Source organism: Centroberyx gerrardi, chromosome 20 (assembly GCF_048128805.1).
Source record: "Centroberyx gerrardi isolate f3 chromosome 20, fCenGer3.hap1.cur.20231027, whole genome shotgun sequence".
Classification (NCBI taxonomy): Eukaryota; Metazoa; Chordata; class Actinopteri; order Beryciformes; family Berycidae; genus Centroberyx; species Centroberyx gerrardi.
In genome coordinates, this window is record NC_136016.1 from 22231878 (window position 1) to 22259567 (window position 27690).

Genomic DNA, 27690 nt, shown 5'->3' on the forward strand with positions numbered 1-27690 from the left:
GAAAACTCTCCGGTAATAAACAATGACGACCGCTCGACCGCTTTGAAAAAAACACTTTGTTAGTCTATTATTTCTTACAGAAATGATAATGAGCGAACCTTTGTGACGCCACAAAGTTACGGAAGTCCAAACGGCTCGTTTAGAGGCTCGCTTTTCTAATATGGATTGTGTGGATTTAGTTGGCGACCGTGCGTTTTGATACTTTCACCATGTTTAGATAGACCATCCAACTCCTTTATAACCAAAAAGGCAAGGGAAATCCCGTTTTCCACAATATGGGACCTTTAATCCATATTATTGATATTTTTGGCCGCTCTGATGGCAGATTTCATGGCAGTCTCAATCCAGGCGTGTGGAGTGGCCGTGTGCTCCCCGGCAAAGTGCACCCTCCCCTCATGTTCAAACAGCTCCTGATTATAGTCCAGCTGCTGATAAGGTGTGAAGACAGTGTATGGTGCAAGGGCGTACGGATCAGCCGTCCACTTCTTCACCACTCCCCCTGTGCAGAGAGCCTTCACCTCCGGGCCGTGGATCTTCGCCAGGTCCTCCAGAACCAGCGCCATCAGCTCCTCGTCGTCCACCGCTTGGAAAAATGAAGAGTCGTCCTCGGAGGTGTAGGAAGCCAGCAGGGCCCCTCTTTCTGTGTTATTGAATTTGTGACTTGGGTAGTAGATGAACCTCGCAGGCCGGTCTGTGATGCTCCTCCCCCCCATGATCCCTTCCTTCTCCCAGAAACGCTCTCGGAAGCTGAGGATGACCTTGGTGGCGCTGCCGTAGTGGACAGAGCGCAAAGCCTCCAGCTTGAAGTTGGAGAGGGGGGGTTGGAAGTCGATGAGGAGGGTGGCTTTGGCTGTAGATGTCACCAGGACGTAGTCCGCGTACAGGTTGGTCAGGGTGGCGGAGTTTCGCCAGCCCTGGTATGAAACAGTCACCTGGTCATCGCTTTGGCTGATGACTTTAACCCTTGAGTTGAGAAGGACCGGGGCTTTCAGAGAATTGTAAAAGGCCCGCGGGAGGTGGTCGAAGCCCCCCGTGATTTCATAGTACCTGGAAAGAAAAACAAGAAATCAAGGATAAACTAATGCTGTTGCAGCTCTTTTCTGATATTTAACTAAATAAACAGATAACAGAGAATCGATTTTGGGGTTATATTATGTCCAGGAAGCTAAATAAACCCAAGGTCTTATCAAAGTTCACCATCCCTTTGAAGCTACACAAAGCAACTTTGCACGTTGGCGGCCTCAAATGGCAGTGAGAGGTAACTGCGTGACCTCAGTAAACTGTGAGCTAAATGTCTTCTTCTTTGGTGGGGGTGGAGGTGGTGAGTCCATCTTTCTCTAGACAAATCGCTCATTCTCTTGGATTTTGCTTGATTCATCACTTTTTTTCTTGCCAGTGACTATACCTAACCCCAGAATTTTATTTGGGCAACTGAGTGAATCTACAGTGTCTCAATAAGTGGGGATGAGATGGTCTTCTCTGTTGCAGCCCTGCTTTGTGATTTATGCTGATAAGACGGGTGTATTTTTACATACAAATCTTGCCTAGTGCAGCTTTAAGAGAAGGAGGTGGAGAGGAAAAAGGAGGCCACTGTAAAAGGTGGAGTCAAAAAACACATAGCGCTGAGAAGCAGCTGAAATTGAGTTGTTTTATTTCTTGGCCCAGGTTTACAAAGTCAGAATAATTTCCTTCATTGTGCTGTTTCAGACATTTATCCAGCTCTTACCTCTTTTAGTCAGGACCAGTTCAATATTTACTGCTTCCTTTTTTCTATTATCAGAGCAAATAAACAATCTGATTACAAACAAAACCTGCACAGCATGCCAACAGGAGATTCTGGACTGCGTCTGTATTAACCATCTGTGACCATACAATGTGAAAAACATAACTGAATAATATCAATTAACCTTCGTTTATCATATTATCCTTAGCACTTTAGAGTAGATTTGTGTGTGTGACCAGAAGAAGTTCACTGAACTTCTGCTGCACTTGTGCTCTACACCCAAGAGGAATAGTTTGGAAAAATATTATTCCTCTAAGATCAGGTAAACTGTAACTTCATTGATCCCTGCAGGGGAATTGGGATGTTGCAGCAGCAAAAGTTGGAAGATACAACAGGGAAATCAAACAAATCTTAAACTACTTTTAACTGGTGGAAGTTACAAGGAATGGCCTGGTAATTACTGGTGACCAGACCATTCCTCAGCTGGTTGGGAGTCAGTAGAGTTCGGTTTTACTAATTTGGTTCTACTGTATAATATTCCAAGAAAAAGCTGTCTGCATTACTATAGCAGGATTGATTCAGGATAAATGCATGAAAGGGACTTCTGTAATAGCTACCATTGTACAAGTCTCTGACAAAGTTAACAAGAATTTATCAAGTGACACTTGTTGGGAGTGTTTGACTGTTTTACAACAACGAGAAGGAGGGCTCATTTAAAGCTTCAACACCCATAACTTTATACTCTGTCACTCTGTTTGCTCTTGTTTGACCTGTGTCGCTGGAGCCAAGGCCTTTTTATCTGATAATGCCAACGTCACGGTTACTGACAGCATGGCTGCACTCCTGCCAGGGTTGCTTGGCAGGAGGGCACACACACACACATACACACACACACACACACACATAGCACATGCACCTACACACACTCTGCATGTGCACCCCGAGCGCCTGTGCTGTAACAACAACCTCTCTCTGTCAGCGCAACATTGTGAAAACAAATTAGTCCAGTGATTTATGGATGGGAATTAGAGCCAGCAGATTATCCTGCTGTGAGGATGGGACACCCAATGTGGAACAGCATGTGGCATTCAATCACACACACACACACACACACACACACACACACACACACACACACACACGCACACACACAAAACCTAAGCCCTAACATATAATAGCCCCTTATAGAAGTGAGATCCGCCAAAATGTCACTTTGGAGGATTTTCCACATCTCATGAAATCTATCACACGCAAAAATACATATTCATGCAAGTACAGATATCTGCCTTAAAGAGCTGCTAACCCTAAAAAAAATTTCATTAGTGTGGGTTTCAGTGGAGAGTTTTAGTGTCCCATGATGGTCTAAATTCTGTTTCAGAAGCTTTTCCACCCTGACAAGAAGAAAACTCGGGGGGGAAAACACTGAATACTTGTAATTTATTTGGCAGGAACATGGAAAAATTTAAAGATACTGAGGGGCGAATTAAAAAAGAATGGACTGCGGCCGCTAATAGCACCATGAATTGCGTATCATTTGCAACCGCTATTTGCTCCGTCTCAAGGACCGATTCACAAAAGATATTGCGCTTATGATATGCCCGCGCAAACACGCCCATAACCTGTTGCAACTGAGTGCAATTTGCCCCTGTTTTGCGTCTGATTGCAATTATCAATGTGGCAAAGTATAAATGTTGCCTTTGCGCCAAGAACACAGTAGGCAGGACAATGGCAGAGAGAAAGAGAAAAATGAAATTTTTAGACCGCGAGCTGCAAGTCCTGACGGACGAGGTGCAGAGGCATTCCTCAAAAAACTTCAGGCAAGAAATTTAACCGGGACTGCGAGAAACCATATTTGGGATTTAATATCCCAGTCTGTCATCGCTGTTGGTGTTTCCAAACGTACACCTTCAGACTAGAGCCCGACCGATTGATACGGGCCTATCACAGATATATCTGTATCGGCGTATATGTTTTCCGATATGCGCCGATATTAAAACTTTTTTTACAGAACTTATGATGCTTGGGTGATTTAGAAATGGTGTCATCACGTAGTTTGTCCAGCAGAGTGCGCTCCGACTCCAGTGTTTCCACTCTCAGCAGGTGGTGCGGACTCGGAGTCAAGCGGCGTCTTCACGGTAAGTTGCTAACTAGTTTGTGAAATACATACTGGAAAGTTAATAAACAATGACCCCATCATTTTCCCTTTTCAATATAACTCTAATGTAACGTTACCCCTGTCCCTGACAACGGAGGGCGTACCAAACTGCGAGTCCTGAACAAAACAGTTTGGTGTGAATACATGCTCACTCAGCTGACAAGGTATGAAAGTAGCTACGTGGTTAGCTAGTTAGCTAATGTAACAAACGAGTATGATAAGCTCGTTGTCACGGAGAGTAAAAGATGGGGACGTTGTTTATTTACTTTCCAGCATTGCGTCTCACCAACTAACAGTTTCCACCACCGCACCGTCGTTTGCAGAGCTGCAGAAAGTTGCTCTGATGCTTAACTGTTAACGTTGCCTTTCAATCTGCTATGTTACTGACTGTACTGACAAACTATAACTGGCTATGTGATAAGCATGAGTGACATGGCGGTACCGAACAATTCCAGTCGTTGCGTTTACAAAAGTTAAAATAACGGTTTTCCACCGTTGAGCCGCGTCAAGCTGCACAGAGCAGATCGAGCTGGGCAGGAAGTCAGACACAGGAACGGCATAGAGCATCCGGTCAATTTTCAAAATAAAACACCCCGTGCAGACTCCCGATCGTATATCACATCACATCACAGAAGAAATGCAAGTTCTCCTCCTGCTAACAGGCACTGTATGTGAAATATGGATACGAAATAATTATGAGGATGAATGTATTTTTAACAACTAAAACACAGCCACAAATCTTTGATCCATGTCGTTCATAACTGGACTTAACTGTATTAACTTTGTCTGTAGGCTACAGCACAACAAAGTAGGAAATATTCTTTATTTTCTCAGTGTTCATTTCTAGAATTGGTTGACAATGTATAATAATGTTAAATATTCTTTAATAAAGTTATTTGTTTAAGAAAGCAGCCTTCTGAGTACCTTTACATAGTCCTATCGGTGCAAAATCGGTGCACAGTCCACATAGAAAAGGTCTATTTTCATTCCAGCTCAAAAATTCACTATATCGGCCGCCATATCGGTAATCTGTGAATTTTTCCCCTCTAAAATCGGTATCGGTCTCAAAAATCCCATATCGGTCGGGCTCTACTTCAGACTGCAAAAGAAGATGGCATGATTTGAAGCGGAGAACAAAGGAGAATGTAGGGGAGCTTTATCCATTTATTTTTCATGACACAATTGCATCCTGTCACTGCATCCTTTGTTTGTCATTGCATCTCAGTGCATCCCAAAATAAACTAGAAGGGCACTCGGAGAGCGCAGACCTCCGCCAAGGCCAATCCAGTCTTCTATGATATGCAAATGTGCAAGCGCAACCAATATACGGATCCGCTCCAAAATTTAATGGGTTCTTCCTTGGCCCATGCTACACCCTTCCACAGAGTTTCATGAAAATCGGGCCAGTAGTTTTTCCGTAATCCTGCAGACAGACAGACAAACAAACACAAACAAACGGCACCGAAAACATAACCTCCATGGCGGAGGTAATAAATGAGTTTGAGCGGAGCTGTCCATGGTGCTGAATCTTTAGGCCAAAATAAAGCCCACTGTGCTGACTAGTGAGATAAGTGAAAATATTTTCAGAGTGAGAAATTGAGTTGTATTGATTGTTTGGTTGTACTGATTTATTTGCTTTTGTTTGTGAAGCAATCTGTGTTAAAGTTCTATAGTAATAATAATAATATGTCAAAATATTATTTACAGACTGTATTTACAGACAATTTTATTTTTTAGGTCACACAAAGGTGGAATTGTTGCAGAGACATTTGCAAGGTCAATTCAATTCAATTCTCAGTTAAATCAACAAGTGATATTCTCCTTCGAAATATCCGCTCATGAGCACGCCTGGCATAAATGCACTTCAGTTACCACCAACTCTCTGAAGACGCTAATAATTTCACTCTAACTGCGTGTGGCAATTAGCGCCGATCGTTGTGAATTGGACTGTTTTTGCAATGAGGCTCATTTGCATAGAAAGGGGCCAATTTTGCGCCAAATGTATGCATATTACCTAATTTAAATACGTGCAAATAGCACAGGAGCACCGAGACGCTATTTGCGTGGCAGAGCAGTTAGCGGTGCATTTCACCCTTTACGGAGTGCTTTGTGAATTACACGGTTTCTTTTTGTCTTATTTGCACAGGTTTAGCGTCAGCAAAAGCCGCGCAATCCTTTTGTGAATTCACCCCTGAATATCAGAACAAAATATCAGCTATTGGCAGCTTCAGTACAAAAGTATCAGTGTCAGCCTTCAAAAACCCATATCAGTCGAACCCTATTGTCATATCATTACATCTGTCTTTAGACTTAATTCCTTAGCCGCACACGGCTCCATGGATTACAAAATGAGCTGAAATGTTTTCAGAGAGAATCAAATGACAATTTCCCAATACCACAGATTAACAAAACCTAAGCGGGAAATGGGACGTGAGACAGATCGGATAGAACGGCTAATTAGATTAGAATTATTTATCATTAATGTCATTAGTATGGTGGATTAATAGGGAAAGTACACAGTGGTGGCTGGCAGAAGAGGTGAATAATGTTTTCAGTGTGGTCTCTGCTATGAGCTGGCAGCGTTGGCTACCATGAGCAGAGAGATATCCTTTTCAGAAAATTAGCCGCTGGAAGCGATCATCACCGGAGCAAATATTGACCACCATTTTGGATAAGTGACGGAGGAAACAAAATAAACACATTGTGAACTTTTACACTATTCACCGATACTCTCCATCCTCTTTATATGTTGGAGTAAGCCGGTCTGACCAGCCTCGGTTTCCCCTCAACATTTATTCTGGAGCGATATGCCAATTATTTTTAATGGAGCTGAAAAAAGAATGGCGCGCGGAGCTAGTGAACAGCGGAAGGCATAAATCGCCCGCGGCTGGGACGCGGCAGCGCGGTGATGACCTCATACAGGAAGCTGCGGCCTTCTTCTTCCCCCTGAGCGTCTGGAAGTGATGGGTGATGGGACATGAGGCGGGCTGACGGGGGGGGGGGGGTCGGTACACTACCTGAGCACTTTGACTGACCCGCGTGCCGCAGATTGACAGGCGCCCGGGCTGCCAAGGAGCTGCTTCACCAAACAGATGTCAAGAGGCGTATCGCTAACAGGGTGGACGGTGATGGATGGAAGAAGGGAGAGAGTGATGGATGGATGGATGGAGGGAGAAAAAAGGAGAAGTTAAAAGAGGCTGGAGAGAAGGGATTTGAAGAGTAACAGAGGCAAGAGGGGAAAGGGGGAAACATGAGGAGATCTCTGCGAGAAAATGACAAGGGAAATGGAGAGAGAGAGGGAAGGAGAGTGAAGGATGTCGGGTGAGAGGCCTCGGTCCCTCTGGTAGCCAGTGTGGATGTAACCTAACCAGCAAGAGCAGTTAATGACATTTTATATAACTATTAAGCAATTATTGAATACACAAAGCCTTTTTATAACATCCGAGCACCGTGTGCATCGGGGGACTTAAACAGCAGAGCGCAGCAGAGGGGATTAAAAAAAAAACGTAATAATAAAATCATTCGAAGGCCCGGGCCAAAATCTACATTTTCATTTGGCAACGCCGTCAGGGTTGCGCATAATCCGCGGCGTGCCTCGGGTTTCATATGTGACTAGGGTTTGTCCGCAGCGGCCCCCGCCACTCTCTTTAACGGGTCCGCAGCTCGCTGAATGAGCCCATATAGCGGACCACCGCTGTGGCCGCCGCTCCCCCGGGCTCCCAGCAGAGCTCAGACAGTGCAGACAGTCTCAGGTACGCAGCTGATGGATTCAAGCTGCCAACAGGCTGCCGGGCCCGAGGTAAGATACCGAAGCGTGGCAATCCCCAAAGTCCCTCTGCTGCACGAGTGAGCCCGCATGTGCACTGCAGAAACTGACCAGCTTGAGTTATTTCATCTTGTGTCCAGACTCATCAAGCTTATTTTAGGGGTTTTTTTGGGGGGGGAAATCATCTTACTGCACTGGCAGATCATTTTTACTGGTTTCAACAAATTTGGCTTTCTTTCAGGATGATGTAACTTGTCTCAGGACATTTACTTTGTAAAAGTTCAACTGTCTCGGAGAAAGTTTTGTGTTTCAAGATTTTCTTCATTGCTTTATGATGATTTCTTGAAAGAAGTCATATTGGCATGAATCAAGTGAAATTTATTGAAACCAGCAGATTATCTGCCAGTGCAGTGAGATAATTTGACTAAAAATATAACAAAATAAGCTTGATAGGTCTGGAAACAAGATAAAATTACTTGACAGCTTGCTATCTTTTGCAGTGTCTTACACACACACACACACACACACTCAGTAGAGCACATACCTCCACCCACGCTATGCAATTGTCAATAAATGCCAGTTCCACATGTCAGATTTTCACCAAAAGTTAACAATTTCTTCCATGCCACATTACCAACTTGTTTCACATTTTCATGACTGGACCTGAAATGGGACCTGAGATCTGCCTGTTCACATTCAAGCCACTTTTATTCATTTTAGCTTATTATCTCAACACCACATGGCCAATCAGAATGAAATGAAATTGTATTTAGTCTGCATGCACTGTAAGACCAAAGGTTGAAATCCCTGACTTACTGGGACAGTCTTGGTTGGGGAAGTGAATGAATTAACACTTCCCCCTCTGTTAAGAACTACTGTCAGCGTGCCCTTGAGCAAGGCGCTGAACCAACAGCTGCTCCAGTGCAGCAGAACAGCACAACACTGTGGTTTTACTGCTGTGAACTTGTGTAACTTTGTGAGTTTGAAGCAGGCTGTTGCTGAAAAAAAGAGCGTGCATGCTCAGTCAACCTTTCCTGGATGAATAAAAGTGAAAAAAAAATTGGATCATAACACAAGGGGGTGAAGGGTCAAACAACGGAGAGGGAAGAGGGTGAAGGGGAGAGAGAGAGGGAGGTGGAGAAGAGGAGGTGTGGGGGGGGGGGCATCTGAGTAAAGGAGAAGAAAAGGGGAGAGGGGTCAAGTGAGAGAAAGAGAGTGCCTTGGGTTGTGGACATGATATAACCCTGAAATCAAGGAAACTTATGCCAATGGAATGAAAAAAATTGTACGTCTATCAATAATTGTAAATAAGCAAAAAAAAGTGAGACTAGTTTTTTATATATTGGCAGAATCTGCTTTGTCAAAGTCCTGTCTCACACCTTTTTTTTTTTATTGATAAACATATTTTCTTCGTTCCATCGGCATAAGTTTTCTCCGACCGGATTTTGGTGTTCCACTTGTTCAAACTGAAAGGTTCAATAAACATAAAGAAAGAGATTCATTTCAAACAATTCAGCAGCATGACTAGTTTTTTATATATTATCAGAATCTGCTTTGTCAGCGCTCCTTTATGTGCTAGAAGTGATTTTCAGACTGTTCCTCCAGACAATGGCAGTGAATGGAGAGAGAAAAAAAAAACACAATTCTCCAGTCTCCTGTACCGGAGCAACAGATCACAGAATCACTGATTTTGGGGGTTTTATCATGGAGGAAGAGACACAACCCAAGGTACTACCAGAGGTCAACATCACTAAGTGCTGCCACATCAGAGTTGTACCCATTGTGCCCACAGTAAAAAAACTCCCTCTTGGGTGTTATCGCTGTGTTAAACAACACTTTCAGATCTCTAAGTCTAATTCCAGCTCTAACGCTCACTGCAACTCTAAATCATTTTATTTAGATAAATACGGCGTATTTGCTCTTGGACCATTTCCGAATGTTTACGTGTTCCTGAATTAGTAAGCGAGCGTTGCAATGGTATTAATCATCAGCTCTCCTTGCCAACGGAGCAAAGTTGTCAGTAAAAAAAAAAAGCTGGGAGCCCAGCCAGCACTCTGCAGATCTCAGTTATATTTACTCTCTCTACAGTAGCACCCTGGGACCGGCTGTGAAAGCAACCTCTGTCTAATCAGGAGAGAATATTCTGGATGAGTTAGCTTTAATATTTCATCTGCCAGCAGGCCGGTGAGAGGGGATGTTTTGGTCCGACCTGCTGTCTCAGAGGAATCCCCTCATGACTCATGATGTTTCCTTGCAGATATTAAAGCCTGGGTCGTTAATTAGGAAATTCAGATTTCAATAATTGCTGCAATTTGTTTAGGAGTCAAATATGGAATTTCAGATTAAAGTTCATTGATCATGTCAATGTTCTTTTAATGAGTTCACAATATATTGACCCAATAGTTAGACCTGTTAATAACAATAAGAAACACAGTGGGATATAAGTGGGTGTAAAACACCAGATGGTCATCATTCTTCTAAGCTAAACTTTATATAATGTCAGTTCTGTATATTGTTACTGACTAAATGACTGTATATTTTATGCTTTCAGCGCAGGTTTTACAACTTATTCCTGATTGTGGCTTTTCAAATGTTCCCCATGTGCATGAATGTGTGCTTTCTGTGTGTTTAAACATTTTGCAAAAATGATTTGGGTACAAAACTTAATTGCCTCCTAAGTCCAGGTCATGTAGTGTATATTGTCCTGACTGCCTCGTGTGTTCCATTTTAAAAAAAGGCCACATTCATCAGAGCAAAATAACATTTAATTCAAGTCACTTTTTCAGTATTTACATATAAGAAATCAGAGTTATTCTGTGGAACAAGGTGCACCATACATGTCAAAAAAACAAACCAGGAAAAGGCAACTAAAAATAACTGCAAAACCATATGATAATATTTTCACAGGGCACTGTACTTGCACGTAAGCGTGACTGGCTGACAGAAGGAAAATAGACGAAGAAGATTTTTAGAAGTATTTTCTTTAGACCTCACTCCATTTCCCGTGAAAATATTGTATCGAGTAGATGGAGGCAAGTTACATGAGGTGGGAAGGAGGGAGCGGGGGGGGAGGGGGGGGGGGGTGAAGAAGAGGAGAAGAGAGGAGAAAATGCCCAAGATGTTGGAGATAATATCTGGGAGAAGAGATACAGTGGAGTGTTCAAGACAGAAGAAAACATGTTCGAGAAGTCGGTGAAGTGTGGATTCATTAAAGCATTGTTAAGACTACAAGCATGGATTTTACAAGTCAATAAATACCCATTATTTAAGGCCAAATGAGTCCAAACGAGCAAAATTTGAAAGGGGCAATAAGTAATCTATCACCTTTATCGATCTCTACGGTGGCCTGTAGATGACACAAACAAAGTCACATTTTCACAACAGAGAGCCATAGTCTCATCTAGTAAAGAGGTAAAATATCACCATGCTAAATACTGGAATAATAAAACCGCTTATAAGCAAATAAATTAGCTTTTCGGCTTCAGAACGAGGTTTTTTTTTTGTCTTTGTTGCTAAAATGTCTTGAAACTCCGGTTGGACGCTCGTAGCGGCGTCCTTCGTTGCGTAGTTGAAAATCTCAGCATCTTGCAAAGAAATCGAGTCGTAAGTATTGATCAACAACCCTATCAACCCCCCCCGCTGATATATTCTGATCATTTAGCGCTACGGGGGCAGTACAAACTTTACATATTGCACCTTTAAGTCTTTGGGAGGGCCACACACCAGACCCAAACTATCAGCCGTGTTTATGAAACAGCACGTACCTGGCGGGCAGCGCTGCCGTTCCTCCTGACAGCTCGGCCGGACCAGACTGATGGAGTGCCGACAGCGGGGATGGATGGGCGGGGAGGGAGGGAAGGAAGGAAAGAAAGACGAAAGGTGGCAGAGACTGGCAGAGAGAGAGAGAGACGGGCGGAGGACAGGAGAGGAGAAAGGTGTGTAAACTGGCAGCGGGCGGACAGATGGAAAGAGCGAGGTGGGGTTTGGGTAAGGTGTGCGGGGTCGGAGGAGGAGAACATAATGGGGTGCAGGGTGACAGGGATGGTCGTCTCGCGCGCCGCCGGCCTCCCCCGCTCCAATGATAACTTGCGGTTTTCGAAGTGTTCGTCAGAGCCACAAAGAGGCCTAAGAAACGGCCGGCGTTTGGCGAGCGGCGGACCGTTCCATCACAAACAGGGACCGGGACCCTCACTCTTGAAGAAGGAAATGTCTCTAAACCATATACCACCCAGTTTACTCTGGCACCGCTCTGGAAACCAAGACTTTTATATGCATGGCTTTTACATCGGCTTTTTGGAAACGGAGCGGATGATGGACGAGGGCGGAAAGCTACCTGCTAGTAAAAGGAACACCGGGCTTGTAAAGGGCGTGCATTAGCATTCGTTTGTGACTTGTTATACCAATTAAAGGATTTGGGAATCAAAATTGGGGGAGCTGAGTTGTGTGTTTGTTCTCTTTTAGCCGCTCTCCGGTTCTGTTTTGAACCCGGCGAGGCTTTAACTCGGGTCTCTGGTTTATACTTAAAACAGTCCAGAACACGACCTGCAAACCACAGATCACAAATACCAGTGTGTGAGGAGACAAAATGGGCCTGTGTGGGTCCAGTTTCAGCCGGTCAAAACCGAGGTGGAAGGTAATATAGAGCTCCGGCCCGGTAATTCTTCTGGGTCCTGTTTACAATGGCGTTTACCACACGTAGATGCCATTTTTGGATTCTGCTGTTAAGTTCACCCAGAGTGCTTTGTTTGCAGGAGGTGTATCTCTGACATTCAATGTCTGGCACGCGATTATGAAGCATTTTAGTCTGTGATACCCATTAGGTTTGTGGTTGTGACCCGTCATTATGTGCTTAAAAGTTTTCGAGCCCACTCTGTTTGACGTTTGGTAGCTTCAGAAATCTTTCCTTTTTCTCTGTGTCACTTCTGTTCTCAACCTTTTTTGGCTTGTGACCCCTTAAAACGAAGTGATGCCTCTTCGCGACCCCCGTCAAAGACAGTCCGACCAGAGAATGATTTTCCCTTTTCAGGTTGTTTCATCTGAGATCAGAGAAGGCCTAGAGGCTGAAAACTATTCAGTGTGTCACAAGAACAAAGCAAAAATAAAAAATAAACATGATCATGAAATTGTACGATAGAAATGTGTTTATTTCTGCTCCCATAAATCATCTCATGACCCCTCAAAATTATCTCGCGACCTCCGGGGGGGTCCCGACCCTCAAGTTGAGAACCACTGCTCTAAGACATATACACACATTTTTTTGATTTGTAACTGTGGTGATTGTTCAGATAAGACGAAGAAAGGATTGTTTTGTTTGCTGATTGATAGTCTTCATACAAGATGCCCATCTCTTCTGACATAAGGGAACATTTACAAACTAAAATTTCTAATCTTTGACTTGGCATGAATGTTCCCTCTTTCCTAAAATTGTTTTGACCTCACTGAAATAGAAATATTTTGCAATAGTTCAGATAATTTCAAGCAACCAAAGAACCAAAGAGCTGTGGAAAAAAAGGTGTTAAACATCTAAACATCAGCTGTATCCTCTTCATCTAACACCTTCACCTTCCTCACTCTGTTATCACGCTCCTCATCCCCCCCTGTCGCTCAGTATCTCCACCATCTCCTCCTCCGTTTCCTCCCTCCCTCCATCCTCCCTTCCCCTCCTCCACCTCCTGCATGTTCGGACCTAATCCATCCTAAGTGTTTACAGACCGCTTCGTTTCTCCGAGGGAGTCAGCTGGTCTTTCTCAAACAAACCCAGCCGCCATCCCCCGACAAGTGGCAGTATAAACTCTTTGTTTGTTGCATGTAGGCCACTTTCTGTTCTTCCTGCTTTCCTCCATTGTTGTTGTTGTGGTGACTTCCTGCTCTGTGGCCACTAGCCTCACCTTGATAGCCACAACCAGCTCACCGCACACGTCCCGAACATCATTGAAAAGCCAATTTCAGGCAAACGATATTGGATGATATACATATATGATCATAGACAGACATAGACTGATAATGTACAACACTAGGGATGGGACGATATGCTTATCTCGCGATGAGATTTGATACACGATACGGGGTTCACGATTCGATAAAACTACGATACGATGCAGTAAATGAAAGTTCAATTCAAGTTCAGTGTCAACAAAGTCTGACTGTGCAGAATTATATTTATTTCTGAGCCACAAATCTTTCTAGCGATGGCATTGGCTCGCTAGAATGTAAACAACAATTTCAAAATGTCGTTACAAAGTGACAATAATATAATTTGGATGGAGAGCTTGTGAAACTGTGATGGTCAAGCGTCTCATTTGTATTACTACAGCAGAATAACATGGAGCTAATATCACGTTAAATTTTTCTGCCCCACAATACGTACTGTCACATTTTTGTATTGCAATATATTGAATTTCGATATATCATCCCATCCCTATACAATACATCCTCTTCATTACTTTATTGGGGAAGTCAGTTGCTCCAGCTCCCAGGTGTGAACGATTGTAACTTTGTGAGTTTGAAGCATGAAATTGCTGCAAAAAAAGAGCGTAAATTCTCACTCAACCTTGCTTGGAGAAACAATAATAAAGGTAAAAAAACATTTGGGACACAACACAGGGGGTCAAAGGTCAAACTACAGGGAGGGGAAAGGGTTAAAGGGAGGGAAAAAGCAGAGAGGGGTCAAGTGAGGGAGAGAAGAGGGAAGAGAAGGTCAGAGAGAGGAGAGAGGAGCGGGTGAGAAAAAGGGAAGGGGAGGGAGTGTGTGTGTGTGTGTGTGTGAGTGTGTGTGAGTGTGTGTGTGTGTGTGTGTGTGTGTGTGTGTGGCTTGTGGAAGCGCTGTATGTTTTTCTGTCTGAGCTGTGGATCAGCGGCAGGACAGCAGGCGGGGAGGAAGCAGGATTGTCAGCGGGATGAGACGGGATTAAAGGGGACAAGAGTGGAATCTGGAGGTCCAGGCTCAGATTTGGGTCTTTACCCTTGAACGTAGATCATAGGAATAGCTTTCGATCTGTGGGGGCTGTGTGTGTGTGTGTGTGTGTGTGAGTGTGTGTGTGTGAGAGTGAGAGATATGGGAAGTGTTGTGGGAAGCAAAGCCCAGCACTACCCAGATGCTTCATGCCTTGCCTAGGTACACAAACTTTGCTTGATTGCCTCTCATTTGAACCGAAACCTCTGACACACACACACACACACACACACACACACACACACACACACACACACACACACACGACCACAGATACATATGAACTCATAAAACACACACACACACACTTTCTCTTTCTCATAAATTCTTCTTATACAGACAAAAGCTCCCACACATTAACAGACTCTCTCTTTCCACTCTCTCTTTTACTCCTCAGATTCTTCTCATTAAGACGAAAGCTGACACATATGAACACATGAAACATGCACATGCACACACACACACACACACGCACACACACTTTCAAATTCTTACAAAGCCCAGAGCTTCATCTCTGTCACAGTGTTTGTTTTGAAAGCATGAGAATTACTTTGGGAAGCCCTACATTCAATCTTTTTGGCATCTGAGGAAAACTTCTCCTCCTCCTCCTGTCTCTCCTTATCTTGTCTCTCTCTCTCTCTCTCTCTCTCTCTCTCTCAGTAATGTGTCAGATAAGACTCTCACCCTGTCTCTCACTCTTCCTCTTCACCTCTCCATCCCTTCCTCCTCCATCCTTTGATCTCGCCGTTGAGGTTGTTTTAGCACACACGCACGAGTCCTGATGCTCCGCTTAGCTGCCGTAAATCAAAGTGTCTTCCTCAGTCTGGCTCACAGGCCTGCATGCACCTATGTATGGATGTTTTGACTTGTGCACGCACACACACACACACACACACACGCACACACACACACACACACGCACACACACACACACACACACACACACACACACACCAGCGGCAGGTTAACTCTTGCCTGCCGGCCTCAGCAGTGTAATTTATGAGTTGTAATTACGGAGGTGTCAAAGGAACAGAAACAGTCCCGCTGCATAAATGAGCGACGCGCGGCCGTAGGTTAGTTCCTGTTTTTTGCTCCGTTCACCTCATTGGCTGAACTCTTTCTCTTAATTATAGGCCACAATGTGTGGGAATGTCACCAAATATCAACAATGATATCTACCTTTTGAAAAATGGCACGTCTACTACTCGCCTAATCCTTGATAAGACAACATTTTTTTGTTTTTTTTAAAGGATGGTAGGTAACTTAAGTCCTTTGTTGACAAAATTATAACACTTTTACAAACTGGAGTCTATTTTTTTAGAAATATTGAATGATTGACTTCAGGTAATCATTTTCTGTCTCACACACTTGCATGAGAATTTAATGCGACGCAATCAAAGGTTTTATTAACCGAAGCGTTGCATTAAAGTGTTATGCAAGTGTAAACAGTGTGCGGGACTATATTTCTTTCTCAGTATCTATCTTTTTGTCCCACGCACCTGTCACTCAAATACCTTCATGTGTGCAAAAATGTATTTTTCTTTAATCATTTTCTGTCCAAAATGAATATATAGTGACTTGGAAATGGACTCTTCATATGCAACCAAGGCAACCAACTCTTTGTATATGAAACCATTAGGAAATGCCAAAGGTTGTACATATCTGACAGAAATGAAATGAAATGGTATGAATGAAATGGATTTCATGGCTGGAAATGACATTGTATTTTATGAATCTGAAGTAATTCTCATATCATCAACATAGAGTTATGCGTTTCCATCTGTCTTGGTGTTAATGCTGACAGAGTTAGGGCTTCGTTTGGGGTCATGTATCCCCAAAATGTGCACTCTTGGTTCTGTGAGGCACTTTGGATGAAAAGGTCCACTAAGCGACACGTGATGTTTTGATCTTCAGGCATCCTGTCGGTGTCTCTGATGTTGAAAATGACTCCAAAACCAAAACCTCTCCACTGTCTCTTCACCATTCGTCCGTCTCACTTCTATCACTCTTTTTCTTGCTTCCTTTTTCCCCATGTCTCTCTCTCTCTCTCCCTCTCTTTTTGCTCTCTCTCTGAACTCTGTTTCTCAGTTCTGCTTTCTGAACGCGGCCCAATGAGACGGAACACAGAACCCTCCCGGGGTCGTCGTCATGGAGATCGGGGAACACCGACTCGACCGGAGGCCTCCCATTGGAGCGTCGGCCACTGACACAGCCAATTAGAAACCAGACCATTGTAACTATCATACCGTACGGCGGATTTGATCATTTACGCCAAAAAATTACCCCAAAATGTTTTTTCTTGTATTTTTGTGTCAAAATCTCATTACTTTTACTTCCTGGAAAACAGAAAATCCTTAGTGGTGACATCATCGTGTACCAGGAGAGGTAAATAAAAACTCCAACCAATAAAAACATCACCGATTTTTCCCATCAAATAAAACTGCCTTTTCTCTCTCTAACTGATCTCCCATTGGTTTACACTTTAACACTGTTTACACATTAACACTCAGGAGAAATTATTCAGAAAAATCTAGTTTTCTCAGCTGTTGGAAGTTACAAGGAATCTAGTAACTAGCTGATTGGTAGAGTTTTGGTTTACAATATACTAATTTAGCTGTGCTGTATAAAAATAATAGATGCATGAAGGGGGACTTGTACAGTGTTTACCCCTCTGTTGTCTACCTGTCAAGACCTAAAGAAGGGGTTTCTGGTCTGAACCTTCACATGGATCATCTCTGCCATTTCATTGTTTTTCCTCCTGTCTGTGCTGAGGCCACATGTTGCGTTGGGGAGGAGAGAGCCTCATCACTGTTTACCTTCTCCATGCTTGGACCGCAGTAAAGCCGTGTGTGTGTGTGTGTGTGTGTGTGTGTGGGCCAGACCCCCCGCCGAGCGGCTGTGAAGCCACTGTCAGCAGTGTGAACAACAGCAGCATCGCCTCCCGCTGTGTGGACAAGGTCACGCACGCCCGGACGACCGGCTCACCAGAACAGCTTGTGTGCGAGCCGTGAAACACCGCAATGTTTCGCCGTTCGGTAGATACTTTTCTCACGGCGCTTCGGATTGCAGAAGTCGCACTTTTTGCTGCATGTTTGCTGAACTACTGCTGCAACTTGGCTGTATCCCCAAGTGGAATCACTCAGAAAAATCAAGTTTTGTTCTCTTTTCAGTCATCACAAGTTACAAGGAACAGTCTGGTTATTAGTTGATGGAGAAACTTGAGTTCTGTGTTACAGTACACTTATTTGATTTCTGTGTACAATATTCAAGAGGGAACTGCCTGCAGTACTAATGCAGGAATGATGCATGAGCTTTCAGAGACGTGTACAATGCTGACTGCTATGTATTTATCCTTTTTATCACAAATGGCCCTAGTGGGAATTGAAGCCCTAACCCTTGAAGTCACAATGAAACAACATTTTGGGAGCATGTTGCTTCCTTAAGGTGATGTATTTCCTGTCGAATTCGGGAACGTATCATTATCAGTTAGGGAGAGAAAGGCGTTTTATTGGTTGGTATTTATGTACGCCTCCTGGTACACAACAAAGTCTCCACTAAAGATTTTCAGTTTTCCAGGAAGAAAAAGTGATGACACTTTGATATAAACCTACCACTGTACATGCTGTTGTCCTCTCTATGAGCACAGACTGATAATAATACCGATAATACTAATGTGAAGTTTGTTAAACTCATGCATGCTGTTTTAAATGCTGCCCACTGCTTCACTTTCTCATTTTCAAAGATATCTTACAGTGTATAAGATAAGATGCATCCTTTCTTCTTTGAGCTTCTTTGAACGGAGCCAAGCTTGCTCCTTTCTGATCAACAAGAAATGCAGTTTCTTCTTCGCTGGTTGTTTTCAGGTGAAGCTAACACTTTGCCCTCTGTACAAACAGCATGTGTCACTCACTACAGTCTAGAGGTTTTCCAGACTAAGCAACCACCCTGATCACTCATAATGAACACAAACACTGACCAGTCATTATGAGTTGGCACCGGGTTTGTCAAAGTCTGCCGACGGCTCGAAAATAACTGAGAGGAAGGGAGAGAGAGAGAGAGAGAGAGAGGGAGAGAGAGGGAGAGAGGGCGTGTCATTTCCTACCATCAAGTCCATTTCATTCATACTGTTTCACATCACATCCCACTCAGTCAGTTGGCTGCCTCAGTTATTGTGGATGGTATAGATACAAATCATCTGCATATGAACAGTACATTTCCAAGTCGCTATATATTCATTTTGGAGAAAGAAATTATTACCAGAAGTTCATAATTCAGTATTTCTAACAGATGATTCAGTCTATAAGTGTTTTATCAATCATTTTGACAACCAAGGTCTTAAGTTATCTACCATCCTTTAAAAAAAACACCATAATTTGGTTTAATTCTGTGTTATCAAGCACTTTGTAAGAGTAGGCGTGCGATTCACTTAACCACAACTGAGCAGCATGACTCGTTTTTTTTAATATATTGTCAGAATCTGCTTTGTCGGCGTTCCTTTATGTGCTAGAAGTGATTTTCAGAAACGCAATTCTCCAGTCTCCTCTACCTACCGGAGCAACAGATCACAGAATCACTGATTTCGGAGGAAGATACACAACCCAAGACACTACCACAGTTCATCATCACTTTAACCGTAAGGTGAATAGGGCAAAACACAGGAACTGAGGCAGATTTAGCAGCGAGGCCTCGCTCGCTGCATTGGGTTAGTTTAGGAAACTAGTCTGTGGCGCTCTTGTTTACCTCGGCGGCCGGAGCATGACGCAGAAATACAGCCAGCAGTTCAAAGAGCAGCAGTGTTGAAATCCTCCTGCATCGGCTTTACTTTGACTTTACTATTCAGCTTCACTCCGTATCTCCACTGCATCGAACTCTCTCCATCAACACTCACCCTTTAAACAGTGCGAGTACAGCAATCACTTTATGCTGCAGTTACACACATGTAAGGACACACACACACACACACACACACACACACACACACACGCATTTCAGTTAATACCTCTCTGACCACAGTTTGTCCACTTCAGCTCCTGCCAACCAGCACAGCTAAAGGGAAAGGTATTGGGGAAGACATGGTGGTTTACCCTCATCGTGGGAGGTATGGAGGGGCCACACACACACACACACACACACACACACACACACACACACACACATAAACACACCATACCCTGCAGATATATTTAGATGTAAAGCAAATCAGCAACTCATTGCTTCTGGTTTTAGAGCGTTACCTGAATTGAGATAAACTGTTTTTCCCAATCAAAAATAAAACCTAAACTAAATCAAGAGGTGATGACTGGTAGTTGTGGATGTTGATTAGACTGATCAATACAGGTATTTATGTTGCCAGATCTGACCCACAACAGGTGTTTATGTAGTTGACATTTCCAACCAAATTCAGACAATAAATATTCAATAATTGTTGTATACATTTGATACACTTGGTTGATGTGTCGCTCTGTTCTGATCGATCATGTATTTTTGCTGTTTTGGTATCGCCTGTCAAAATGTAACGTCATTTAAATTAACATAGCTAGCTTGCGAGCTCTAATTAGGTCGCAATAATCAAAAATAAACGTATAAATAAATAAATAAATAATAAATCGTTTGTTAGACGTTTATTCCTGTAGTCGCTCAAATAAAAGTTAAGAGAACTGAGGAGCTTTGAATGGCTGTAAGTAGTGCTGAAATGATTACTGTACTTGATTGATTGATTAGCTGATAGATGGAAAATTAATCGATTATCATTTTGATAATCAACTAATCGTTTTAGTCATTTATCAAGTAAAAATACCAAACATTGGCTGGTTACAGCTTCACAGATGCTAAGATGTGCTGCTTTTCTCTGTTTCATATCGTTATGAAATGAATACTTTGGGTTTTCGTCTGCTGGTCAGACTGAGGAAGACATTTTAAGAATCACTTTGGACTCTGGTAACTTGTGATGGGCATTTGTTATTATTTCTGACATTTTATAGAGTAAATGTTTAATCGAAAAAATAATCAATAGATGAATCGATAATAATAATTATCGCTCTGGAGGAAATTAGTGGACTTGTGGTGACTTGTTGATCATGTGGCTCGCAGTGTGAACGCACAATAACATTCAGCATTTTTTGACATTTTGACACTTTTTGCCCCCCTCCTGACCCCCTGACACATTAAAGACACTGAGACCAACTCATTAAATGTGTCCTGGATGAACTCACTTCATTTGTACTTCGATAAGTTTAACGCAGCAACAAAAACCTGCAGACGCTGTAACACACTCAGACGGTGGTCTCCCTCCCGGACTCAGTGTGTTCGCTAATGACCCCGGATCTGCTCTACCGTCATAAAACACAGATAAATGTTTACAGTCTAGAGATGACATCATGAGAGTTACGGTCTGGACAAATACACAGGTGCCGCTCCGCCCTCTCTCCGCTCTCTCTCCGCTTCCTCCAGCGAGAAAAACCACTCTGAGCGCCGGGATCCTGCGTCCACGTTTGCTCTCTTTCATTTATTTTGTCGGCCGCTGAAAACATAAACTTTTACTTAGCTGTGTGTTGTTAGAATGTAAGCCTTTTTCCATAGAGGAGGCTGGGGATGGAGGCAGGGTGTGTGTGGGCGTGTCTGTGTTTCTTGAGTTGGGGGGTTTTCCTCGTCTATCCTGTCACTGACAAAGGAGCGAGCGCTTGTGTGTAACATTTTAACATCAATAAATCATTACCATATACATTTTTAGACATTAGTATAATTACTGTCAGCCTGTATCAGCCTCTACTCTGCATCCTCCATTGTTTCCCCACCTGGTGGCTCTGGAGGGAAATCTGCTGGATCGCTTTACGGCACAAAACAGGAAGAGGTTCCATTCTTCCGGCAAATAGTTTTCAACGTTAGCTTACCTCATCGAAATGCATATTTACTGTTATCAAGGGCTGTTATTGGTTCCTATTCTTCTTCTTGCCTCTTTCGAAACAAATGCCAGGGAGGGAGGGGAGGGCAAGTAGAAACATCCTCGAGTGACAGGAAGCAAAGGGGGTTATGGGAAATGTAGTCTTAGTTTGGAGAAACACTGGCACTAACAATACCACTGGTGTGAGATAGAGGCGACCAACCACAGTCTTGTTTGTTTACAGTAATTATACAAAAATATTAAAATTATTTCTAGTATTTTGCCGGTGCAACAAAACATTTATTCTTAGGTCTTTGTCAAAAAAGTCACAATAACATGAAGAAGATTCTCAATCAGTGAGGACAGCAACTTCCAAAGCCGGACTGCAACATTGTTTCTCTTAAAGGAATAGTTCACCCAAAAATGAAAATTCAGTCATTATCTACTCACCCCCATGCCGATGGAAACTCCGGTGAAGTTTCTTAGTCCACAAAACAGTCCTGGAGCTTCACAGCAGAACAGTGTCGCAGCATTATCCTAAACAACCGAAGTTGCTGGGGACTTGTCTTAAAACGTAAAAAAACAACCGAAAATAATCCATAAAATGGCTCCATACAGCTCGTCCGGCGTAATCCAAGTCTCCGGAAGCCCCGAGATCCCAAACTGACTTGAAAAGACATCATTTACACCCTTTTTCTTTTTTTAGCCGAAATCTTCACTGTAGCCGCTGAGCTCAAAGCCGCGTTCACGTTAGCGCGCACCTCGTCTGAAGTGGGCGCACGAGCTCAAAGTCCCCAGCAACTTCGGTTGTTTAGGAGAATGCTGCGACGCTGTTCTGCTGTGAAGCTCCAGGACTGTTTTGTGGACTAAGAAACTTCACCAGAGTTTCCATCGGCATGGGGGTGAGTAGATAATGACTGAATTTTCATTTTTGGGTGAACTATTCCTTTAAGCTCTCTCTATTGTTTAAAAAAAACAACTTGTTTCGACATATTGGCTTTGTCAAAGTATCAAAATTATTAGCATATTGATGTGTCAAAATGCTACATGCAGAACCTTTAAACTGGCAGTGCTTAACAGAAGTTTGGGAGAAGTGCTGGCTGCTGAAAACTTATTTGAAGCCCTTTTGCTAAAAGTTTTTAACTTGTGGTGTTCAGCGCTCTGAGTGTTATGAAATGTCAAGTACCCCTCCCCTCCCCTCCTCCTCCCCCTCCCCATTCTCCCAGTAACATACAGATGTGACCACTGCAGCAGTCCCAGTTCTTTCTGCTTGCTTGCTGAACTCTTTTTGCTTGGAAACAAGTTTTCTGCTCTTTTCACTCGTCGGAAGTTACAAGGAATGGTAAATTGTTAGTTGAGAGACGCAAGAGTTTTGTCTTACAGTATACCAATTTGGCTGTGCTGTACAACATTAAAAAAGACCTGACAGCAGTAGTACTGCAGGCTGGATGCAGGGTAAACTTTAGCATGACTTCTAAAATGGCTACCGCTGTGTAAATAATCTTTTCTGCTGAGGTTTCATTTTCCTCTGAATCTCATTGCTGTCACACCCGCTTCTCAAACAAGACTGACGTCCTCCCTCGTTAGACATTCAGCAGCCGCGCGGTAACCTGAACCCTGCACACACACACACACACACACTTAAACTCACACAAGGGCGACCCACTGCCACCGCACTCCTATCACAACCCCTCTACATCCCGTACTACATTTCGGCGTGCACGTGCGTACGCTCGTGCGCGTACGTGGACGAAACCCCGTGCACACGTGTCGCCTACACTCAGTACCGGCCCGGGATCTAATATCCCCCCCATTGGAAACACATGTGGAAGTCTGACAAAGCCAGGCATGTTCCCTGTGCCATGTATGTCAGCAGTCAGTCAGTTTCCATGCTGTCTGTCTGTTTTTTGGGCCCGCTCCTCTACAAGGCAGCGGGGTTTACAATCTGTCCCGGAGACGCCTGTCTGCTGCCCCGCTCCGCTCAGACATCATGTAGCTGCTCTATAAATGACAGTTATTGCTGTTCAGTTACCGCGTCATTGGTATGCAATTGGGTGATTGTGTGAATTATTGGATTATTAATGGCTGTTATGTTTTTATGCTCGTAGCAATTACAGATATAGCCACAGTAGAAGGCCCAGGTTTGACTGCATCTGCATGCTTACTGAGCTGCTCCGGTGATCTGGCTCCGGTGATCTGGCTCCATCCCCAACAGGAACTGGCTGCAAAAATCGAGCTTTCAGACCCTAAAGCCCAGTCTGCACCAGAAGCATTTCATAGTCGAACGTAACATAAATGTAATATAAAGCGCAAATGTAAAGAATGCAGCCGTGCTTACATTGAAGGTTTTATACATATATATATATTGCACCAAAATTAAACATAGAAAGGAAGCAGACGTGACAACAATCACCGGTAAAAACAATATTGCAACGCAGCTGGAGGAATGGGATGTGTTGGAGCAGCTGGAGCTCAAAGAGTCGGATGCTTGGATGAGCAACTCGGCCCTATGATCGACCAATCAGAGTGCACGACTCCGCATAGACTTGAGGTGAAGTTCAGATTTTTGGGCAGGTTCCAACACTTTTCAACCCCAAATATGCGTCAAATAACATCAGTTTACGTGCAGAGACGCTACTTTCATCAAAGTATAAAATAAGCTTCAGCTGCATTTTCTAATCGTCCGTCTCTTGGAACAAAAATTAATTTTAATCAACGCTGCTGTCTAGACCGGCTCCGTATGCAACAGTTCCAGTTCTCATAACATTTCCACCTGTAGTGGCGGAGAGCAGGGTAAACTACAGCAAAGTAAATGTGTATTTATTTGAAACAATAATTGCTGTGTGTACTTAAGGCTGTTGGGCATCCATGGAAATTAAAACATTTTCTGTTGTTAATACAGTTGTAGAAGTACGACCCGTCGAGAAAAAGTTTGTATTTTGGCACAACTTGCCCCAGGGCAGGGGTAAGTTGTGCCAATACACTGACTTTTTAATGGATTTTAATAGGTATAAATATGTGCCATTATAATAACATGTTATATTTGAATAAAATTGACATAATTTGTTAGTTTTAAACCAACTGATGCCCAAAATCATTTTGCTGAGTGCACAGTGCTGACAAGGCTCCTGCAGGGAAAGCAGAGCTCAGCGGCTGGAGCAGCTTTCACCTCCACCTTCAAACCTTCAAACCCTGAAGCCTTGAAACTTTGCACCTTCCCAAAGTGCCAAATTTCCGCCTCAGTTGGAACAGGCTGGCACTCCGGTTGTTGGCCTTCGAGAGATTGTGGTTGAGCTTTACTCGACTGTATTGACTACTTGTCTTCAGCCACATAGAGGCTTAAGTACGCCGACCAACTGAAGCCGCCTCCGCTCTCTGTTCGCCCACTGACTGACTGTTTACCGATTTGAATGACTAAATCATTCGCAAACCACTCCTGACATTCGGTTTTCTCAAGCGGCTGCTAATCAGTAGTCGTTCGCTCTGAGGAAGTAATCCGGCCGGGCGAGGAGGTTTTGAAAACCAGCGCGTTGTGACAACATGTTTTGGCGCTTTGTCAAAACCCGTCTTCGGTCAGCGCCGCCGGTTTGAGAGCTAATAGGTGGTGAAAAGCCTGGTTGGAGGCCCAGATGAAGCGGATTATTTTATGAAGAGAGAAGGAGAGGCAGGAGAGCCATCCAAGCATTAGCATGCGCGCTAGCCAGCGTCGGCCCCAGGAGGGAAACCCAAGTCTGGCCGCGGCGTCCCGACGGACAGCCTCCGCCGGGGCTAGCAGATCCCTGTTTCGGTTGAGCTGCTGAAAGTTGTGTGTGTGTGTGTGTGTGTGTATCTGTGTGTGTGTGTGTGTGTGGGGTTATATGGTGTGTGTGTGTAGCCGCTGAAAGATCTGTTATTCGGAGCGGTGAATTTTAATGACGTTTGTCAACTCTAATACGCAGAGCTGCCCGGCTGCGGACATGAGTGGAGTTTTCTCAGCTTGCTTTGAGTTTATTTAAAGGAAGGGCTGGTTGGTTTTCAAGGGGACTGATGCAACATAGCTGGGTTATTAATGTGTTATTTATAGATAGACAGAGAGACACACCACACACACACACACACACACACACTCTCGTCCTTATACTCACCATGAAGATCATGTGTATTGGAGGTGTTGCAGGAGAAGACCAGTAAGCTGTCATCACTCGACATCTGATGAACAGCGGTGGAAGACTCCTTTCATCATGCTTTGTTGTCAGTCAGTCTTGTTCCTGCTCACTGTTTAATAACCTGGATGGGAGGGGGGGGGGGAGGGGGGGGGGGGTCATTTTGACTTCATCAGCTCCTGTTTCAAAGTCAGTCTTGCACAGTCCATCACAGCAACAAAGTGTTATTATCCCTCTCTTTGCTATCAATTAAGTAACGCTTTACAATGGTCTTATTCCAGCGTATTAATCTAGGTATTTACCAATAGAAAAGTATTATAAGAAATAAGAACACAATATTTCTAAGTAAGTATTTAGAATCGGAATCAGTTTTATAACTTGGTGGTTTGCTCCTGTAGATCACAGTAAACATAAAATGCAAAATTAAAAAAGTAGTATATAAAAAATATGCAAGTATAGGTAGTTTATTTAATGAATAATGAAATCATTAATCATAGTCATAAAATGTGATGAAATTGGAATACAATTTTGGGCATCAGGCAACTTGTATTAAAACAGTATTAACATAGTAGGCCTATTATTGTGCTTTTATAATACTTTTGCATACGTTAATACACAGGAATGAGTCCTTTGTATTTATTGATTTATTGATTTATTTTACTATGCTTTGATTTTTATGAAAACATTTTTAACATGGATTTGCTCCCAGTCCTGCCTGGATTGATCCTGTTACTTAATACTGTAGTTTTGACCTGCAAAGGAGGCTAGAATGTTTTTTTAAAACACTTTTTTAGTGGGGATCAGGAGCGGGATCAGCATCATGAAAGGGGTCAAAGAGGTCACAAAGGTCAAAGTAAGGGTAGGAGGCCAGTGCAAAAGTTGTACAAGTCCCCCTTCATGCTTATATGCAGAAGAGGATTAGAGCCACATGTGATAAATTAATTTGAGTTCTTGACTTTATACTGCAGGAGATTCTTTCTTCAACGTTATTCATAGGAACCTAAAAGAGGGACCTGCAGCCTCCTATCTCTGTTCGAGAGGGAACATGGAGGCACATGTGGCACAGATTACCCTCCGCTGCGTAACACCGACTGCATTCCTCTGAAACCCGACAGGCTGTGAAACGCTGCCCTGTCAAACTCCGAATCCCATAATTCAGCAGGAGGGGCTGACAGCATCACCTTCTCCTCTTCCTCCTCCTCGTCCATCCTGAAGCGAGGCCGGCCCGGTGTGTCTGGTCACAGCTCATCATCATCATCATCATCGTCAGGAGTAATGACACGCTCAAGTGGCTTCTTTGCGGTCTGTGTGTGTGTGTGTGTGTGTGTGTGTACTGTATGTTTCTCTCTCTGATCAGATATAATGTATTTGTAATGTGTTCCAGTGTGCCAGCCTGGTTAACACACATAATTACTCCCTAATTCTCCTGTCAGTGGCTGAGTAATATCTGATTGACAGCTAATGAGCCACATCCCATTCTCAAAGCCCCGCCCACGCCTCTGCTTCACTCTCCCCACAGAACTTCAATGGATAAACTGTCATTCCCATTCAAATCAACGTTCCGGGACGGTCGGAGCGGCGGCCATCTTGCTGTGACCCGTCGGACTAGCTTCTGTATAAACGGACTCACAGCAAGTCACTGAGCTGAGAGGTTTTACAGCAAGAACCAAAGCAGCTTCTCTGTCTCCTTGCTGCCATGGATCGCTAACATGCTAATGTTGACTAGAAGAGCTAGAGAGAGAAGTACAGTCTGTGATGAAGCTAACGTTAGCCTCGTCGCTAACGTTAGCTTCCAGTCGAGTTCTGACAGTTTGCTAACAGACTCATCTGCTCAGTTCTCACAGTGTGACAGACTTTAAGGCCTTGATGTCCAGACTTGTGTTGTCGCCATAGCAACTGACAGTTAAAATCCCATAATCCCCATGTTGTACTAGCCAAATTACCATATATTTAATTATTAATATTTTTTATATTACCAAATATTTTTAAAAGAAAGCTAAAAACGTATCTCTTCACTTTAGCCTTTAACTAGCTATGACTTTCCCGATACAGGCCTTAAACTCTTTTTTTTT

At 43.4% G+C, this 27690-nt stretch overlaps 1 pseudogene; it reads right to left on the reverse strand.

The window, feature by feature from the left end:
- Positions 1 to 284: 284 nt before the first annotated feature.
- LOC139918174 (L-amino-acid oxidase pseudogene) lies at positions 285 to 26826 on the reverse strand (annotated as a pseudogene).
- Positions 26827 to 27690: the final 864 nt, after the last annotated feature.